The sequence below is a fragment of the Anolis carolinensis genome, chromosome 3 (assembly GCF_035594765.1).
Source record: "Anolis carolinensis isolate JA03-04 chromosome 3, rAnoCar3.1.pri, whole genome shotgun sequence".
Lineage (NCBI taxonomy): Eukaryota > Metazoa > Chordata > Lepidosauria > Squamata > Dactyloidae > Anolis > Anolis carolinensis.
In genome coordinates, this window is record NC_085843.1 from 103,001,991 (window position 1) to 103,017,518 (window position 15,528).

Sequence of the window (15,528 nt, forward strand, 5' to 3'; positions counted from 1 at the left end):
GTTCTGGAGAAAGATGCTCACAAAATAAACTTAACCATTCAAATGTAATCAACAGGTTCTTATTTGGATTTTTCCATATAGCGTGACTCCTCACATATACATCTTCAAAGATTGCAGGTCACGAACACGCAGAATAGATCTTAATTTATCTTCCTTATTTTAATTATAATCCCCCAACACTCTCCTAGAAAGGACACAGAATAGTAAAAAGGCTATAAGAGATCTAGAATAGGTACTATATCTTTTTATATTAATAAGCTTAGGAATAGCGTGGTGGGGGAAGAAATAAATTCCCACCCTCTGAGGTATGATGGGTGATAGGAACATTGAGGGATGAGGAGCTAGTGATGTGGTTTACCTGTCAATGGGAGAATCACAGGGAGGAGATAGCAAGATGCACTTGGTGACAGTCCAGTTGTAATGCTAGTTTACATGCCTCAGGCAATTAAGTTTCGTTTCTATGTCAGCATGTTAGCACTACAGCAACATCAGAGGGTGGGAATGTTAAGATTAGTTTTACGATCTTTCCCAGTCAAATAAAAGAATAAGTAACGCTATGCAACAGAACTAGGGATTTGTCATTAGAACTGCTTGTGCCCCATACCAAGGTCTGTTGTGCTAATAGAAAACATGTACAAACTAATTACAGTCGCACATTATAAGCACATATTTAATTGGACTCTAGGCAGTTTGAACTGTTTACGCTCACTAATTTGAGAAGTGGTGCTTCCCTTTCCACTTTCCAGAATGGAGGCTTTGCTTTATAATACACGTTTTAGTCTTAACTTACATTACTTCAGAAAAAGAGCTTAGCAGAAACATAGAGGTATAGAGTATAAATGAGAGATCAGTGTGTGATTGCGTTACTATTTACAAATGAGGCTGTAAACTGCAAAGCAGTTAAACAATCAAGGCTTAGATTAAAACTAAGCATCATTTTTCAATGGGTTAAGTGAAGAAAATAAAATAGTATCTATAATTCATTATAGACTTTAACATGACTCAGGGTCAAACTTTAAGGTTCATATTAAAAGGTTCAGTATAATAAAGGAAATATGGTGGAAAATGTGGTAAAAAGCAAGGCGTGGAAAACAGACAGAATGAAATAGGTCTTCTGGTTATAATAAAATAGGTTATGACTGAATTACCTCACAGCAGTTAATTTGAAAGCATTTATTCATTTAGAACCAAAAGTTATAAAAAATAATAAAAAAATCAAAATTATACCCTCAGCCAAACACAGAAGAGAAAGCTTATGAATGATTGATAGAATCACAAATAATTCAACTCTTATTTGAATCAATCTTACAAAGAAGGGTTAGAAACTCACATATCCACAATACAAGTAAGGTTTGATTCTAGGATATAATTTAGCCACATAACCAGCAAACTTGGGATATAATTTATAGGGTCAGATCTCACTTTCCCAGGAACTAATGAAAATAAGGAGCCTTCGGTGGAAAAGACAGTTAAACTGCTAAGCTGCTGAACTTGCTAACTAAAATAATGGTGCTCTGTGCAGTCATGCCAGCCACATGACCTTGGAGGTGTCTACGGACAATGCCGGCTCTTCGGCTTAGAAATGGAGATGAGCACCAACCCCAAAGTTGGACACAACTAGACTTAATGCCAGGGGAAAATCTTTACCTTTACCTATGCAAATAATTAATAAGTATTGACTTAAGACTTTAATGCATGAAAGTAATGCATTGCATTATGTCATGTGATAGCCATTTCTGGTCTGCTACCTCTGTAATGAAGCTGTCCACGGAATTAAGATACTCACCTGGAAGTGCACCTCTGTACAGCTGAAACATTGCAGCTGCTGTTTGATGTCACCTATAATCATGAAAATAAGGCTTAATCTACCCTGCCAACAATCCCAATTCAGTCTATAAAGAGTATGGGGAACACTGTTCCCCACTCTAATGGAGAAAGTACAGGCATCTCACTTCCATTCCTGTGGTTTGGATGCCACTATGTTACTGCATCTGAAGAAGTGTGTGTATGTGTATCGGTATACATAGATATCCACAAAAGTACATATTAAAATAAAAACCAGCTAGTGCCAAAGGCACTGCTATATTCCTTCTTTTTTTCCCCTTCCCTTGCCATCCGCCTTTATTTCAAGCTGTTTTTTCTCCTTGTCGTGGATAGTTTGGATAACAGAAACTATATATAAAACGATTTTGGGTGAATAACATGCACAGACAGTTCTATTTCTCTTTCCTACTTACCCAAGCTGTATTAAAAATGGTCAGAGACCCATTTTACACAGACTTACTAGACTCCATTGTGGACAGGTATCTAAGCCTACCCTGGTTATTATGCATTTTAAAACATCTAGAAAACAGGAATAGAGATGGAGATACTGATTTTACAATATTGCTTAAGAGTAGGATCAGTCAGACATCTGCATTTGTGGGTTTCAGTTTTGGGGGTTTGATTTTTTTGCATACAGTATTTTATTAATATGTTCTCCCTGGAAAGTTTACTATAGAGTTGCACTAGAGGACCTAGAGATCCTAGAGCAGTAGTATCTCAAGTTAAAAAAAATTTAAAAAAGATTTACAGTTTTTCCACTTACACTGGGGTCATGCACCCCTAATCCCAGCAAATGTGGATGGCTGTACTAAACAGCTCATTCTGGGCTGGACCTATATTGTGAGCAGTCACAATTTTAATTAAAATATTTAAACTACTTAACCCAACAGAAATGAAAGGGCAACAGAGCATTCACCAATCCATAACAAACAAAATCTATTTGGGTGAGTTTATATTATTACTGACTTGAATTTAATCTGCAGGAATATTATTGCTTTCAAAGGATAATCAGTGCAATTGTGGCATAAAAGATTAAGTTGTTCTTAATTTAGCTTTCACTATCCAAGATAGCAGGGAAACCTGCAGGAATATAAAGATCATAGAATAATAGAATAACAGAGTTGGAACCCCCCGCCATGCAGGAAAAGCATAATCAAAGCCCCCCCTAACAGATGCCCATCCAGCCTCTTTTTAAAAGCCTCCATAGAATAAAATAATAATAATAATAATAATAATAATAATAATATTTATTTATTTATAACCCGCCTCCATCTTCCCATGGGGACCAAGCCCAAGAATCAACAGATAAAAACAGAACACAATAACACAGCATATATAATTAAAACAATAAAATAAACATTCATAAAATACATCAGTGGGTGTCAGGACAGAAGGTGGAACTATTAAAAATTGCAAGGGAAGGCAGGTATGTGCAAAAACACAAGGTAATAAAATTAGGAATAGAAATAAGGTGCTGAAGTTTAGGGCATTAAACAATTAAGACTGGGTGATGATAAAAACTGACCAATTGTTCGAAGACACGTTGGAACATCCAAGTCTTCAAATTTTTGCCAAATGTGGCTAGGGTGGGAGCTAATCTAATCTCCGTAGAGACAGAGTTCCAGAGCCGAAAAGGCTCTTTCCCTCGTCCTCACCAGACATGTTTGGGACCGAGGTGGAAGCGAGAGAAGGGCCTCCCTGAAAGATCTAAGAGCCCACACTGGTTCGTAGGGGAAGATATGGTCACACAGAAAAGGCTCTTTCCCTCGTCCTCACCAGACATGTTTGGGACTGAGGTGGAAGCGAGAGAAGGGCCTCCCTGAAAGATCTAAGAGCCCACACTGGTTCGTAGGGGAAGATATGGTCACACAGATAAGCAGGACCCAAGAAATTTAGGGTAGTAAATCAAATCATATTTTATTGATTAGCCCATCGGGCCGTATCAAAACATTTAACACATAGACATTCATACAACCCACGGTAAAAAAATAAGTTAAAATAAACAAGCTGTTAACAAGATCCAGTTCAAGTCAAATATCTGCATCACCTCCACAGTTTACCCCAATTGATTCCAAATATGCAATTCTTAGCTGTGTTGCTTTGAATAGGAAAAAGGCTGTTTTGTGTGTTATTTTAGGATTCTGGCCGGCCAACAAAAATGAAATTTTTATATGTGGGTCCCAGTGTGTTTTGTGAATAATGTATGGCCCGAGGCATTGGTCTCTTTCTTTCTTATACAATTCGCAGCCGAACAGTACATATGCGATATCCTCCACCTCTGATGCTCCACAAATACAAAATCGTTCGTTGTATGGAACTTGATTAAACCTTCCTGTTTCACCATCGTATCCAGCTGCTCAAAGCGAGCTCTGGTAAATACCCTCCTGAGGTGTTTAGGCATTTCTGTCTTTAGATACCTGTTTAAAACGGCTTAACCATTTCAATGAGCCAGCTTTACTCAGGGTAGCAATATCTTATTGGCCTTCTATATCCAGTACTCGTTGAGCAACTATTTTTGGGTCTAGTTCTTCTAAGAGATTTGGATACCAAATCGGAAGTCCACAACTCCTAATATATTTTGTCAGATGAACTAGCCAAGAAGACTGATGTTGATTTTCTATCTGCTCTAACAGGCACAGTTTTGGCAGTCTATCATTTGCCATGGCAAGCAGTTTTACCCAGTAGTTGTAGGCCCTGATTTTGGCTAAGCCATCAACTGTGTATACTTCATTTAGGGTAATATAGATCATAACTTTCACTTTGAATTGGGACCAGAAAATTATCGGCAGCCAGTGGAGCGGCTTCAAAAGAGGCTTTGTGTGCTTCCTGTAGCTAGGTCCTGTTAACAGTTTGGTTGCCAATCTTTGTACCAATTGCAGTTACTGGGTCATCTTCAAAGGCAGCCCCACGTAGAGCACATTGCAGTAATCCAGTCTAGATGTAACCAAGACGTAGACCACCGTGGCCAAGTCAGGTTTCTCGAGGTACAGTCACAGCTGGTGCATATGTTTTAACTGTGCAAAAGTCCTCCCGGCTACCGCAGATGCTTAAGCATCAAGTGACAACACTGAGTCCAGGAGGACTCCCAGACTGTGGACCTGTGTCCTCAGAGGAAGTGCAACCCTATCGAGGACAAGTAGCCACCCTATACCCTGATCGGCCCCACGACTGACCAGGAGGACCTCTGTCTTGTCTTGATTAAGCTTCAGCTTGTTAGCCCTCAGCTAGTCCACCACAGTCAGGTACTGGTCCAGGGCAAGGGGGGCTTTCTTGGATTGTGGAGCCTCTACCACAGTCTGAAGCAGAGAGTTCCACTGCAGAACAGCTCTTAGAGCCAGGAAGTCCTTCCTCATGTTCAGGTAGAATCTCTTTTCTTGTAATTTGATCCCACTGCTTATTTAGGCCAAGCAAAAAGGTGGAGGTGGGAACTTCTCTACTGTCACAAATTAATACTAAAAATGTGACATGTGTGGTGGGGGAAGCATAAAACAACTAGTCATTCTTCAGACACATCCTAGCATTAATAATTTTATAAACAATTTTGGTTTCTTTTCCTTTCTAATACATACGTGTGTACCTTGAATGGGAATAGTACACAAATTCAAATGAGATTTTAGATACCCAGTTCTTATAACAATGGAATGTTGTCAGTTATATAAACACCCCAACAATTTTGATATTCCTTGGCCAAATTTAAAATGTACGGTGTTTCTATGTACCAGAGTCGAAAGATGGATTTTTGCCTTTTTCAATGTGAATAAGAATTTTAAAATTCTTTGTAGATATATGCAGACCAGGAAAGAATATTCATGATAATACACTGATCTATAAATAGGGCTTGCCTGGCATATTGCTGAATGCAAATTTGAAACAGAGCCCAAGGGAGTCTTTTTTTAGACTGTGTAAATTTACATCTTTTTGACTTCATGAAAAAAGATTCAACAGAAAAGGAATACCAAACGTAGATTGCATAAGAGGAAGAAGCGAACTATCCTACTCATTCCACACAATAAACATTTAACTCATTCATTGTCAATTTCTCTATTGCCTTAAAAAAATATTCTAAGTAATATTCAGAGACAAAAGGTTTAAAAAAACATTAGAACCTACTATGTTTTTTCAGGTTGTAAGCCAACCTAGGGCCGCCCCCCCCCCCCGAAAGTAGGCCCCCCACCCCAAACTTACAGCTGGCGGCGGCGACCATTGGGTCACTCGCTGCGGAACCAGGAAGTAGCTTGTATTCTATTTTATATTGTGGAATGATAATTTAAATTGTAAGTCGCTCGGAGCACTCTGGTGGAGAGTGACTAATTAAGAAATAAAGTGAAGTGAAGTGAAGAAATATCGCGAGAATACAAAATACTTCCGGGTTCCGCGGCGAGTAACCCAATGGTCGCCGCCGCTGCTGCTGCCCACCGCCGCTTCGGGTGCACCCAGGAAGGGCTGAGCCCGAAGTGGGGGCTTCAGCGGCGTCAATGAAGAACCGAGCCTGAGGATCTATTAAATTCACCCATGTAAACAGTACGAGCAACATCATCAATTGACTGCAATTTAGTATTTAGCATATAAAGTCAGTTACATTAACATCTCGGGAGAGGCGATTCCAAAGCAATAGAGTCATGAGGTTAGACACCCAGCTTCTTGTAGAGATCAAACTGACAAATTACAAAATGCAATCTCAAGCACAGTGTTATTTGTACATCTCAGTTACTGTGAGGAAACAAGAAATGTAATAGTTGTACACATATAGACATTAATACCATTACAACTTAAACATAAAATTGATACAATGTTCTCTCTACACAACTCAGAATCAGAATTAAGGGTTGCTTCTGACAAAATATACAAAATTGAATTGTAGCTTGTTTTAATTATACAGTGTGAGTATACAGGGAGTATTCATAGGATATCTTCCTGAACATGCCACAGATACAGCAAACCGTGAGCAATAGCAAACCCTACTGAAATGAAATACTGCCACCAGAGGTTAGTAAAGTCATGCTAAAGGGCCTAGAAAATTTCTAGATGACTATCCTCTCTACGATTTTGCCAGTGTGTGTATAGTAACTTATCTTACATATTTTTTCAAATGTGGGCAGGAATTGCTGGTAGGAATGAGAAACATATTGTGTAAAAAGTTTGAAATTCTAACGTCATATTATAGATTTTTTTCCAAGACATGGGCTCATTGGTTATGCCAATGTAACTCATTCGAATGGTGTACATCATGTGTATTATAGGGTTTATACACATGGTCACAGTGATCTGTGTAGTTTTGGTGATTACTTTTTTTGCAATACAAAGAAGCATGAAGTGGTCACATGTATCATCAATGATCTCAGATATGGTTACTCCTCACAGACAGGCAACTTTGCAGCTAGTTGCCTTCAGCTACTGCTTGACAAAGGAAGGTGAAATGGGATGTGTTTAATGTAGTACTATACTTTTACAGTCTTAAAATGTTCGATTGTTAACAGTAAAATAAAAATAGAGAAAATTATTTTCACACCATATTGCTTCATTCATCAAAGCAAATTCCAGGCAATGCACCATGTTTGTGAAGAAAGGTATCATGACACAAGACTCGAGAAGAAGGACTCAGGGGGATACTTTCACACAACTAACACTTTTAATTCCTTCAACTTTTTGTAGATGAGTAAATCCTGTATGTCAGGGATTGGATAGGTTGCCCTTACCCCTTTCTACTATGAATACATGACTCTAACTGCATGTGGCTACTGACATCATCTAGTGAGATGCTGAAATTCTTTACTGCCATAACTTTCCTTGGGGGGGGGGGGGCTAAACCTGCTGCTGCTGGGAAGTTTATGCATGTGCAGTGGAATCATTAGGGTTGGCGTATAGGGTTGGCAATAATGTATGGTATCATCCCACTAACGTCCTTTTGGCTGTAACTGAAACACCAGGAAAACTGACAAAATTCGCAACTATTTTAAAAAGCATAACAAAGACACGTGTTGTAACACATGCAGAGAAAAGCATCATTGTAATTGGGTAATAATGATAATTCTGATTGGAACGCATGTTCAAAAAAATTAAACAGCACAAGAATTTTAGCCCTGATACAGTATGTGTAGGATGGACTTACAAAAATATTTTCATGGTTATATCTAACTACATGGATACTTGTTATCAAAAGATTGAAAATTATGTGAAAACTCTACACCAAAATTGTACATGCAGTTCTTCTGGTGTCAGCCCTTCTGATGGTGTCCTCAGTCCACACATCTGCATCCTCTAAGTGATGCTATTGTGTTGTGAGTGGGAAAGAGGAAGAGAGGAAAAGATGTTTCCATCTAAATGTGATTGAGAGAATGAGCCAAGACACTTGCCCATCCAGACAGTACCTTTATCCTAGGAGCTCCCACAGAAATCAGGAGGGTGGCCAGACGCCTTTCCCTGTAAACGTGGAAGCAACAGATGCGGGAATAGTGCGGTTTTTAACCGAATATCCGGCTTTTCGCATGTCTGTATGTCCCTGAAATTAGAAATCACCAAATTTTTTATCTGGGTTTGTTCCTGGGTTTTAGATGTTTGTTTCTGATTGGTCAGTTCCTAAAAAGAAGGCAACAATTGAGTAGAGGCAAAAACTTTGTCCTGGGAAGAGGAACTTCGTCCATCACCTGTTTAATGAATTTTGTGGCAGAAAAATGAAGTTCCTGGGGTGCAACAAGTACTTTCACATTAAGTAGTACACAATGACACAGAAACATACACTTTCAAACCAGGAACAGAATGACATCATTACTATAATTACTCAGACCTTGTTGTATGGCCATCTGTGCAGACAGGTTTCATGGTGTACTTGTGCCAGGGAACAGGATGGGTTGTACATGTGGTTCCTCATTGGGGTTATGCTGACAACATGGCAAAAACTTAGTACTGGCTGTTGGGACATGGATGTGCTGGAAAGGAATGTAAATACTGAGAGCCAAAGTCATGCAGGTGGCTAATAGGAAAAATCATGCATAACCCAGAAACAGCATCCCGTTGTTCGATGTCACAAGTACACAACCAAATCTGTCTGAACAGATGGCCAGGTAGCCAGGCTGTAAAAATAGTCAATAATGACAAAGTTCTGGTTTAAAAGTGTGTGTTCCTGTTTGATTGTGCAGTGTTGACTTGGGCGGAAGTGGTCCTACCCCATGAGGTTTGTTTGTGTGGCAGATACTTCATGAAATGTCTGCAGGGCACAATTTTTTCTGGCCAGGACAAAGAACGGTACTTTTGCAGTAATCCACATATCCATATATCCGCATCCCAAGGCTTTTAAAAGAAGCTGCCAAGGTCTCCAGCAGAAGTCCCATGGCAGCCATCTTGGGAGCCCCTAAATCTCGGAACGAAGCAAGTCTGGACAATGGAGGCAGAAATCCCAGGACTAACGGGTCTGTATGTGGAGCTCTTCTGAAGTCCTGGGATTTTTTGCCCGTTTTAAACCCGTGATTTAGTGCTGTCTGGAAGCGCCCTGAGAATTCCAGTGTTTTAGTGTCCTTTACAAGCATGCAGCAGAAAAAGGTTTTGGGAATATTTACACAAGTTTCAACAATAATGTGAACTGATTGCTGCCAGAAATTAATTTGATTAATTGCAATTCCTTATGTGTTTATCAGAAGTGTTGAATTCTTACCAACTCATCTACTCAAATTAAAACGTACAAGACAATAAAATTTCTCAGTTTAAACAGGACCATTTAAAATGTGATAGTGACCTAGCTGCTCTTTTCTATGAATCTTAAATGTAAGCATGCCTACCTATGAAAACACAATGTACTAACTGAGTAACACAGAAGAAACAGGTTTGTCGTCATTGTTGTCGTCATCACCCCCACCCCCATTATCGTCGATGAAAACAGACGTGTGCCCGTCTTTAATACAAGAGCTTTCCCCCTCCCCTTAATTAACTGGAGTCGTTTGCAAGGATCAGTTTCGCCAATCTAATTATTTTGATTCCAATTTCCAGCCTTATCAGAGGCGCAGTGGTGCAAGAAATCAAAACGCCTGTCTTCTCCTTATGTGGCAATCTAAAAAGCTAACTGCTTCTCGTTTGCTGAGCCATCACGGCATGGCCCAGGGGCCCCGTCAAAATACAATTTACATTCGGTCTCCTGGAGCTGCCTTGAAAGGGTTTTCCCTACGTACTGCAGCTGAACATTGTATATACCATTTCAGATATACTGCTGCTTGTTGCATCATCTGTCAAAGCCCAGCAAATTCAAACAAGGAAATGTGTGGTAGTAGGAAAGAGATTTCTTCCATTTTTATAATAAAAGCTATCCCTGTACTCAACATATGTTTAAGGTTTACAAAATCAATCCTGAAACAGCAATTTTGTGAGGTCCCAAAGCAATGTACACATAACAAAAATAGCAACAAGGCAGATGTGACTGTCTCTTAGCAAACCCCACATATAATTTAGCCAACCAGTAGCATTTTCACACCTATTTATTAGCTTTGTGAGCCACATAACTAATCTCAGAAATTGATTTGAGTTGAATCAAATCATTACAGTTTTGTGTTACATGAACACACCCATTACTCAAAGGAAACAGAAAAGTCAAGGAGCATTGTGGGTAGCAAAATATGCAAGTTGCTCTATGAATTCTGTTGCTAATGCGACAGTTCACGCTGTTGGCTAATTCTTAAACATATATAGTCTCACTTTCTCACACTGTGTACAAAACACCTCTGCTTTTTGCAAGACACATGTTAAACTACAACACTAATTAAATATTGTAAATGTTAGAGCAAGAACTGCAGATTTTTAATATCTTTTTCTTAGAAAAATCTTAGGTTGGACAACTTGTTTGGCCTGCCTTATGATGATGAATGTAGCAACAAACAATTTGTTGGATCTTTAGAAGAACAGTCAATTCAATTACACTATGCCAGAAGCTCGCTTATCCCTCTTTGCCAAATGGCGTTGCTATATCCTGCTACAGACAGTCCATTTGTATTCCAGCACAGTAGGACACTTGTTTTATTGACGTGTACAGCTCTACTTGGGTACTGTCAACAGTGCACTATTTCACTTCTCCAGTTCCATGTTTCTTTCTACCTGCACGTTTTCCCTCTCCCCTTTGATTTTTAATTTTCCTGGCCAGAACATGTTCACATTACTAATTATGTGCTTGAAAATGCGATGCGATCAACTATGACGACAAAATACATTAGGATCAGATATTTCCTTGGCAGCAACATTTTCCATTACACTTAAAATGCAACTTTGGCTCTGCACCCTCCTTCCTTTAAGAACATGCCACTAATTGCTTCTGATTTGCTTGATACAGCAGGAACTGTTTTAGCTCAAAAGGATCAGTAGAGATCATTTCTAAATATCAAAGAGCTAGCAAACACACACACTAAGTCTGACCCCACAGTAATAAGCCTCTTTCCCTATCACTTATATATAACATCTCTTCCAACCACTTGGAAGAAATACTCTTTTTATATCATATCACCCTTCTCCTCTTTTTACTACCTTTGAGTCAAGAATGCCATTTAATATCTCATTAACTGCAACCACGTTTTAATTTGATTCATTAGAAGAAACCCCCCCTCCCACACACACACACCTGTTCTCAGCTACAATTATTAATTGTATGCATGAAAGGAAAAAGAAGCCTTCTACATAAACAGGTTTTGAGCAGAATCAAACAAGACTTACAGAAATATTATAACTATTCCATGTTCACAACCATATAACATCATCATCATCGTAAAAAGCTTTTTACACCACAGGAATCACCCAAAAACATCCAAACTCTGCACCAGCTTGTAAAATAACAGACTGCTCTTTGAAACACATCTACTTTCAAATGTTTCAGTGGTAGCCTCAATCAATTATCAGATTTACAACCTTGTAAAGCAGGAGGCCTATATATTTAAACACCAACATCATGCATGGATTCCCTGCCTCCAAGATTCAGAAAGGTATATAAAAATTCCAGCAATGAACAAGAACAATCTGTAATGATGACTGTCTGCCACCTTTAATATGAAATTGTTAACCTGCTAAGGTTTAAATATCTGTGACCAATATTTGCAGGGTGAATTTTTAACAAGTAGCATTGAAAGTTTAAGGAAATACTTGTAACACCACCCTAATTAGTATTCAGATACATATTAATACATAAAAGATACATAAAAGCCAGAATCAAAGCCTGTACTGTTTTTGTAAATTACTTTTGATCACAAAATTAACTGGGATTCTAAACCTTGGTCTGTTCAAATGGAATCACATTTAAAACCACTATGGTTTTACTCTTCTGTTTTATTACAATGTTGCAGAGCTGGAGCAGTGATTTTGTATGTGTGATTTCTTTTCATTATATGGTGTTGAGAAACAGCATGGTGGAGTAGTACAAATGTTGGTCTAATGCTCTGGGAGCGCCGAGACTGAACCCTTGAGCAACCAGTGAAACTGCGGGGTGACCTTGGTCAGGTTACACTTCCTCAACCTTAAAGGGAAGCAATGGCAAATTCTCTCTCAATAAATTTCACCAATGAAACACTATGATCGGGTAGCGATTTGTCGGAGTTTGAGTTGAAAGCACGTCACAACAAATTGTGGTATAACTGGTAACAAGGACTGGCTTAACATACCTTATAAAGAATTCCAAAATCAGAAATATTCCAAAATTATCCACATGTGGTTTTATGGAAGTATGCTTTCTGATAATTTGTGTACGTAAACTTTTGTGCACAGCATTATGTAAAATTATCTTCATTTTATATGTATAAGATGTAAATTCAACGTAAATGAATGTCATGTTTAGATTTCAGTCCTATCTCCAAGATATCTCAGTATGTATATCAGGCCTGTACAACCTGCGGCCCTCCAGCTGTTTTGCCCTCCAACTCCCAGAGTTCTTGGCTATTGGACAAGTTGGCTAGAGCTTCTGAGAGTTAGAGGCCAAAACAGCTGGAGGCCTGCAGTTTGTGCAGCCCTTATGTCAAGGACAGAACGCCACAAGATTCAAAGTAACAGAGTTTATTAGATTACAGAACTCAAAAATGCCCGTAAAACACAAGGGCCAGGCAGTTTTTGCCTTTTGGAGCAAAAAGGGGCAAAAGTAAATGTTCAAAAGATAAACCGGATTAAACCGGAGTTTAATCCGGGTAAAAACAAACTGCTTGCTTCAGCCTGGGTATAAACGAAACGAAAGCCAAGGAACAAAAGATACAAAGAATGCAACTAATTGGCAGCAGATTCCTCTCTGCTGCCAACACTGTGCTTAGAGTAACTTGCGTCGCTCCCCCACACACACAGCAGACAGGATCTCCAACACGAGTAAATCAGCCAAGGATTGTAGCAGTTGAGTAGACCAGTTCCGTTCCGTAGATCAAAGCCAGAAGCAGACGTTTGTAGTTTTTCCAAGTCCAAGAAGGGGGGAAGACAAGCCGTGGTCAGTTCAGTCCGAGTTCTCAAAGCAGGAGATGGCGTCCGTCAAGAAGACGACGGAAGGTCAAGCTAATAAGAGTAAGCACAGGTTTGCACAAACAAATGCCCACACAATCCCTCCCGCCGTCTGACCCTGGATTCCAATCAACTTACGTCACAGCACAGGAAAGCACACAAGTCTTCAGGGAAGCGTCCCACACACACACGGATCCCAAGCGTTTGCCCAGATTACCTTGCCCAACGCAATTTGCAAATGCTCTCAAGCCCCATTTTATGCCAGTTACAAATCTTCATCACTGTCAGCTGTCCTCCTTAACCCGGGCGTTTCCTCATCACTTTCCTCGTCAGAGCTGGAACACCTCTGACTACGCCCAACAGCATCTCCAGCTGTGGATCCCGTCCCATCCCTCCAGCTAAACCATGGGTCTAATCCTGAAGGTCCCCATTCATCTTCTGTCCCATCATGGCCAGTGGCACCCACTTCCTCCCTTACCCGAGTCCAATCCATCTCATCCTCCTCTGAGCTAACCAGCCCCTCCTCCATTCTCTCCGTAAACCCTTCGAAAGACTCCTCGTCAGATGGTGCTGCAAATATGTCTCGCAGTCTTTTTCTCTCTCGCTCCTCGAGAGTATCTGACTCTCGAGGAGTCTTACGCCCACGTCTGTCAGTAACAGAGCCATGAGGCTCAATCATAACACCTTATGTATGTATGTATTCCAAGATATTATAAAATCCACAATCCAGAATAGTTTTGGTCCCAAACATTTTGGATAAGGGATATTCAATGTGTACTTGAATAAATAAAACTAATAAAACTAATATTGACATGTATGTACAATTACCTTGGAATAAGCCTCACTAATTGAACTTGGAGAAACTGACATAAGCTGCGCAGGCACAAAATGACACATTGACTAATTTCTGGTTGGCCCATTGCCGGTATCTTCTTCCTTTGAATATGCTTTTCTACTCCTGTGGTGAATCTCAGTTCTAATAGTTATATAGAACATGACATAAGGCAAAGAGTTCAATTATTCTTACAACATATTCAGTTTCCCTTATTCGGAATTCTGCAATCTGAAAACCTCCAAAACCTGAAACTTTTTGCTGTTAGATCTCCATCCTGTATAAGACCTAGATTAGAGCGGGCGGTCCACACCACTTTCCATGCACTGTGAAGGCAAAGGTGAGGCAATTACATCAAAAAAGGAGGTGGGCGAGGAGAAGTTTAAGTTGGGCTTCCTGACCCCTCTTGCCCATCGGAGCCTTGCCACCAGGCCAGAGAAACTGGAAGAAAATTTGAAGCTGGCCAACACTAAAGATGAGGAACAAGAGTAGGAGTAGTTCTCTATTTTGTTATCATCTTTGCTGTCATGAAACGTTGTGCAACAAAAGGAACCGCCATTGCCTTTGTGCCTTTTCCTGTGCCTCAGGTCTGCTGGGGCAAATAAGTGTGGCCTGAAGCTCCTCTCTCCTAGCCAGCCACCTAAGGGAAGTTCTCGTATATGATGCATGAAGGAAAGCTGGGCCTCATTGCCCTCTTGACACCTCATTCTTTTCCTTCAGCTTCTCCTTCTCTAGCCATGTCATCAATCCTGCATTTCTCTCTGCCAATTGTGAAGCAGCTCCTGGACTAGAAGTCATGCACAAAAAAGTGAATCCTGCAGTACTCTTGCTCATTTATTCTACATCTCCCTAGAGATCTCCTATAGTCAAAGAAAGAAAGAAAGAAAGAAAGAAAGAAAGAAAGAAAGAAAGAAAGAAAGAAAGAAAGAAAGAAAGGAAGGAAGGAAGAAAGAAAGAGGAATTTCAGATAAAGGAGACTCTGTACCAACTTTAGAATAAACCTGGGATGAGATAATGGGAATATAGTCCTTTTTCATACAATGAATCTGTTTTCATCTGGTCACAACTATCAGAGTTATAGGATGTAGAGCATAAGAGCCAAAAGGAACAGAGACTAAAAAGATATGGAACTAGTGGGGATACTGATGACAGCAATACTCTTAGGAAGACTGAAAAGCCACTTTTGTGTTACTATGTGAGCCAAATGAACAGCCAAGATAGGGATTTGAAATGGAGCTTCCACAGATGGTAAATAATGGTGGATTTAGTCTGGTTCAATCATTATTCCACGTAGGAATTATAATGGTAGATCAGAAAATATTCCACAATTTACACAGGGCATATGTTTTTTATAGTTGTATGTGCATTTCAGTTTTCTGCTATGTTATGGTGACCCTGTGAATTTCACGGGTTTTTCCTTAGGCAAGGAATACTCA

The 15,528-nt window shown here is 39.7% G+C and overlaps 1 protein-coding gene across 22 annotated transcripts in view; it reads right to left on the reverse strand.

Annotated features, from left to right (window-relative positions):
* tbl1x (transducin beta like 1 X-linked) overlaps positions 1–15,528 on the reverse strand; it is a 195,495-nt gene that overhangs the window by 113,465 nt on the left and 66,502 nt on the right. For 5 of the 22 annotated variants that reach the window (XM_016992369.2, XM_062975285.1, XM_062975276.1 and 2 more), the window contains one exon: positions 1,787–1,839. The exons of the other annotated variants lie outside the window; for them this stretch is intronic. The gene's annotated coding sequence lies outside the window, so the exon portion shown is untranslated. The remainder of the gene's footprint in view (positions 1–1,786; positions 1,840–15,528) is intronic. 22 annotated transcript variants of the gene reach the window in all.